Source organism: Gasterosteus aculeatus, chromosome 1 (genome assembly GCF_964276395.1).
Source record: "Gasterosteus aculeatus chromosome 1, fGasAcu3.hap1.1, whole genome shotgun sequence".
NCBI classification, from domain to species: Eukaryota; Metazoa; Chordata; class Actinopteri; order Perciformes; family Gasterosteidae; genus Gasterosteus; species Gasterosteus aculeatus.
Genome location: NC_135688.1, coordinates 20,151,696 through 20,157,898, shown reverse-complemented (window position 1 = coordinate 20,157,898; position 6,203 = coordinate 20,151,696). Strand labels below are relative to the sequence as shown.

Genomic DNA, 6,203 nt, shown 5'->3' with positions numbered 1-6,203 from the left:
TTCTTGTGTATGGTACTGGGATAGAACATTTAAAATCTTTCCACAGAACCCTCTCTTGTCGGACCATTGTCTGATAACCTTTGAATTTCTACTACCGGAATCTCCTCCTCTTAAACCCTTCTAAACCTTGTTTTAAAAAGTAGGATGGGAGCCAGAGCCTTCAGTTATCAAGCTCCTTTTTTGTGGAACCAGCTTCCACTTTCAGTCCGGGGGGCAGATTCGGTCAGCTCATTTAAATAAGGCTTAAAACCTTCCTCTTTGATATCACTTATAGTTAGGGCTGGCTCAGGTTAGCCTGGACCAGCCCTTAGTTAAGCTGCTATAGGCCTAGACTGCTGGGGGGCTTCTTAGGACACATATATCCCTTTTCCACCAACAAGAACCACGTCCTGGTTCGGAGCCAGAGCTAGAGCCGGTTCGAAGTTGGTTCAACTGACGAGCCTCTAAAGAACCGGTTTGCTTTTCCACAGGCTAAAGAGCCAGCGCAGAGCCAAGTCCTATGTCACAGTTACGTCTCATCTTTCCCAGCAACGTTAGCGCGGCGGCGCCAAACACAAACACATCATCAACAATTGATGTTCATGGCTACATTGACATCCAAACACGGCGGATCAAACATGTTCGCGCGGCTTGCCTTTATTCGTACAGACGGACATTTATTTTTAACAATAAGATGCCGACTTTAGCCTGAGATTTATATGTGACCTAATGGACACTTAAAATACTTTGGGAATAGTATCCAGACGTGACAACGCCACTCTCTTTGGAGGGGAGAGACCCTGAATTCAATTATCTTATTGGCCGAAACCCCATACGAGGTAGATCATAGACAGACAGAGGCTTCTGCGTGTACAATGCAATATCACTTTTATTTAAACAATAACTTTATAAAACCACATCCAAATAATTTATACCAGTAGTGATTGACCGGGGGCACAATGACACTTCCAACAATAAAAACACTGCACACTGTTAAGAAAGGCTAAAATAAGCAACATTACAAACCAACACACTCAAATACGATTACTGATCCTGGTTAAAAGACACAACACAATAGAAGTGGGGAAGGGGGAAGCAACGGTCATCAAAAGGGCACAATATCAGTGTGTTATTTCTATAAATAGAGGGAGCAAGATGGAGGCACTCAAGCATAATCTAAACTAAAACTATGGTCTGAGAAAAAGAGCAGTGGCTGTCCTGCTGACCACTGCGTGTCACCAGTTCAGCCTGAAATGCACAAAACAGCCATTAATCACCAAGTACCCATCATCCTTCTCATTACAAAACGCATAATGTGCTTGCAAGCCCAACTTCCTACCTCCTTGGCCCAATGCACCTGTGCACCAGCAGGTAGGACCCTGGGCTCACCAGGTCTGGTTCAGGTCTGACCTTCTCCTTAGTACAGTTTGCTCACCCGCACGGTACTGGCGAGCAACAAACAAAGCAACCCAGACTTCAGCACATGCCGGACAACGAGAATAAACGTGAGTTCCTCAACTCTCACGGGATCTCCTTTATATGGAGAGGCTCTCCTTGAGTTTTAGCCTCCCGCTCTATGCTGAGGCTCCCAGGTCCTAAGGTCCCACCCCTCACATATATTTAGCCTTAGCATGTTGCTAACCTCCTAACATTGACTTTGCTGATAATACATTTTTTTTAACTGCAATGCGATCGATTAAGCATTGGTTGATCACAAAGTTTCTCTCGTCTTGTTGGTCACGGTAACATGCACTCGGGATCAGATTGATTTGTGAATCTAAATTGCCTGTAGGTGTTTGAGTGTGAATGGTGAATGTGAATGTCTCTGTGTTTGCCCTGGCGACCAGTCCAGGGCGTATGCCGTCTCTCGCCCGAAGTTGGCTGGGATAGACTCCAGCCACCCCACGACCCTCTGTGCAGGATAAGCGGTTTGACGATAGATATTTATGGGGCCGGTTAGAGTGAATACTGAAGAGCTAAAAAGGGGAGAGCACTGTCAGAATGTGGTTAAAAATATTAACCTAACCAACCGAAAAAATATTTCTAGTTTGTTCTCATTGCCGACAAGGGCGGCTGTGGAGCACTGTCGCCCTCCAATCAAATGCTTGGTGGTTCGATCCCAGGCCCAGCTAACCTGCATGTCAATGTGTCCTTGGGCAAGACACTTAACCCAATATTGCTCCTGTGTGAATGTTAGTTATCGATGGGCAGGTGGCACTGTGTATGGTTCTCCTGTTATCAGTGGGTGAATGGGTGAGTGATGTCATGTCATGTAGTGTTAAAGCACGTTGAGTGGTGGTCGGGAGACTAGAAAAGCGCTGTAGAGTTAATTTACCATTGCCACAATATTCACTCTTCATACATCATTTTTGGATAAAACAATGGATGCCTGTGCTAGTCGTAGTCATGTGGCTATGGAATCCCACAGATGTTTGCTTTGAGCCACAGAACAACAAGAAAAACAATGTCCAAATATTGGTCCGTAGAGACCAATGCAAATCTTCTGACATATTTCTCAAAGTAAGCAAAGGGTGTACATTTTTTAAACTCTTTTGAAATTTATTTGAACTTTTCTCATTTCCAAATCTTCAGCAGTTTTTAAAAATTAATTCCAGCTTTTTTATTTCTGTATTTTCAGCAATATATAAAAATAAATTTCAATTTTTCTAATTTATGCATTTTCCGCAATTTTTGATTATCTTTTTTATATCTGCATTTGACTGTTTAAATTAATCTCCCCACGGGGATTAATAAAGCATACATAGGTGAACTATAAATTAAATTGGGTTAATGCTCAAAATGGCAAACAGAAAATCAGAAAACAGAAAATTTGTTAAATAATTATTCAAAATGAGTAAAATACACTTAAGCGTCACCCGGTAACATTTATATTATTTATTATACAACAGGTTTAAATGTATTTCTACAAACGTTTTTTATTTGCTTTTTTCACATGGATATACGCATACAGTCCACTAATTTCCAAGACTTTTTCGGCTATGAATCACTCACCGTCTTTTGTCGATCTTTACCGGCTTACATTTATAACTATATTCCGAGATACATTCAAAATATTGAAGGTTTATGATCTGACAAGATGCTGGTACACACAGGAAAATACCATGTGAACTTGTGCAAGCGGCGTCTGATGGCCACAGAAATGCATGGCAGCGGGCTAGCGGGCCCGACAACTTCTGCTTAAAGCCTAGTTTATGCTTTACGGAAGAGCCCCTTGCGTGTCCCTTGCGTGCCTTTTCACACCTCTTTGCGTGCTTGCGTGCGTTGACCCATTTTTTTAGGCTTGCGTCGAAAGCGATGCAAGCCGCCCGCAGCGCACAAGGCTGCCATTGGTCTGCTAACTACATCCTTTACGGAGTCTCACATTTCCGTTTTCATAGCCCAATACCGCCATTATTAAAACGAAGAATGTTTACGAGAGAACGGATCAGATTGAAGAACTTTTGTCGGAAGAACAATGAAGGGAGATTTCCCTTCAAACGTCTGTTTGCCGGTCGAGGGGAACAAAGTTGTGGAGGAAAATACGGGACAAATGTGTCCGCGATGAAAAGCAGCAGTGGCGATGCACGGGGCAATAAAGTCTATGAACGACTTCCACACACTAAGACCTGACGCTCTAGGTCGTCTTCAACAAAAACAAGACTTTAGAACCATGAATTGAAACGAGTGCGTTGACGCAACAACGCAGAAGCATGCGCCAGCCTTTAAGCTTTAATTTTGTATTATTTATTTTTCCCCTGGGCTTTTTCACCAGCAACAATTATGTTTTCAATGTATTGCATTGTGGGGGAGTAGTATCCATCAAGAGCACACAATTTCTTTGTCTGCATGCTGACATCAAGTTTGTTGTCCTTATTTTCTGGTTTGAACACACTTGTTCTTAAACTCTGCTTACATTTACCATGTAAGTTCATGACATACCTGTTGACAAGTGGTGTCACTGCCTTCCTCTTTCTCGAGGACCAACTCACTATTTTGAGTACTTCTACCACTATATTGTTTTGACAGGGCGTTGAACACTATTGTCAGAAATACAGTTGAAAAAGACAAAGAACTTGTGTCCTTTGTAAACAGCTCAAGCTGAATCGGAGCAGAGCAAATGTCTATCCTCTCCCCAACACACAGCGTTGCATGCTTCACTCTTCTGGTTGAAGATGACATTCGTGCATGCCCACAAATCATGCATAGTGTGCACATTAGTCAGATCCTCTATGTCTGTGTACGGCTTCCTTTGAACCCCTTGTGCTTCTGTCGGTTCACTCACCAAGCAAACTACTAGCCCCTCTACAACTAATGTATAGCAGAATGACGGTCAGCCTTCAACAGTATCTGTAAATTGTGTGAACTTACTTATACTGTGAAAACGGTTCTTAGCCCAAGTTGACTGCACTGTTTGTTTCTGACATCAAATAGGTGCTTTCTCCTTTATCATATCTCTTGTATCTGCATTGCATGTCTGTCTGTATGAGTGAAGTCGGGAAAAAAACAGCAAAATACCATTGTCTAATGTGTGTGCTCAGCTCCTAAAGAGACCGTAAGCACAGTGTTTTGGCATACAGAACACATCCTTTCATTCCACCTGGGTATTATAACTTTCCCCTCTTCGCATCCCTTTTGAAAAACCCCAGACTTCAATTATCCATCCAGCATTGGCAAGGTGTCAATGATGTACCCAGCGGTGACATCCATTACTTTCCACGCACTTCTTTAAAAGATGAATACATGCATTATTACGCACTTTTCATTTTGCGCTTTCTTTCACGCTGCCACCCTCACCTAACCCCTCCAGCCCTTATTAAGCTAAAAGAAGGTGCATGTTGAAATCCTTAACAGCTCGGAGCGAGGCCTAATCTTGAGTCAGTGGTTGTGTTGATGCCGTCTCTCTTTCACTCTCTCAACTTATGTGTGCATAGCTTTTGGCAGTCTCCCCTCTTAGTCTCCAGGTTTGCAGCAGTAAACAGTTTGATGGTTCAGTATATATACCACTATAACAATCAGCAGTGGTGGGTGTGGGGGTAACATTGCAGGAGGTTTTGCCGCTGAAAATACAGCATTTGCTGCCTTTGTTGGGCAATAAAGGAAAGGTGGAGGGCGGTGGTGCAGTTGGGGTACATACACACAAGGAGCGATATTGGGAGCTAAAGAAATTTGAGAACGGCATTATGGGTTGGTAAACACGGGTGCCGTAAGAGGCTGTGGGATTTGCCGTTTTCCCATTTTCTTTTTTCCGGAGGGCTAGAGTGTGAGGGACAATGACGAGACGGAGGTTATGTGAATAGAGAGATGGAATGAGACAGACAAAATAAAAGGGTAGGAAAAGAAAGAAAGGCAGAAAGGAGATAAAGAAGTAACAAGGTAGAATAGGACAGGGGAAGTGAAGTGTGAAGAAAAATGCATGAGACAAGAATATACAAAGAAATAGCTGAGAGGTGCAAGTTCATAATGAAAGACGAATTTAGTACTCCTCATTACCCTTTTGTTCACCTCCAGACCCACATGTGAATCCTCAGTGGATTTGACTCATCTTGCTTAAAGGTTTGGCTTCTGGTTGCAGCGAATTGTCTGAAAGTTATTTTAATAATCCTGAACTAATTCCAAAAGGTAAATGCCTACATACCTGTTATTTTGATGAAATACACACATCAAGCTTTCATCAGCCAAAAAACATGGGTGTATGTGAATGATCAGCTATCGCCTGATCAACTGACAATCTAACAGCTGAATCATCTGAGTGGCAGGGAACTGTCTCTGGCTCATACACAGGTGGTGAATCACAGAACTGCTTGTTTTCAGTTTTTTTGGTTGTAGTTAATGAGATGTTGTTACATTTTGGGGGTGTTTGTTTTGGTTTGTGTCCTGTCTCTCCAGGATCTCTGCATGCAAGATGGCTGCCCTTCACCCAAGGTTCACTGCCGATTGGACAACGACCTACCTGGACTCCTCCCCCTTTTCATTATTGGATGCAGCTGGTGAGAGAGAGAGAGAGATCTCTCTCTCTTTGGTTTAGCATGTATGTTACATTTTTTGTTTACTGTTTATTATATTTACTTTTCTTCCTGTGTTGCAGGGGGGGGGGATTTGTTAGGGAAGAGACCCATGGGTATACACCACCCGTAGCTGACTCCCTGTCTAAATTCACTAGGCAAGAGCTGGGCGGACCACTCCCTGTACTTTTGGTTAGCGTGCCTCACCCGTGCCCGAGGTAG

At 43.0% G+C, this 6,203-nt stretch overlaps 1 long non-coding RNA gene across 1 annotated transcript; it reads right to left on the bottom strand.

The window, feature by feature from the left end:
• Nucleotides 1–850: 850 nt before the first annotated feature.
• LOC144405448 (uncharacterized) lies at nt 851–1,459 on the bottom strand. The gene is made up of 2 exons (XR_013467041.1): nt 1,319–1,459; nt 851–1,227 (listed from the first exon to the last, which is right to left on the bottom strand). It is a non-coding gene; the product is annotated as an uncharacterized LOC144405448 (long non-coding RNA).
• Between the last annotated feature and the right edge of the window lie 4,744 nt (nt 1,460–6,203).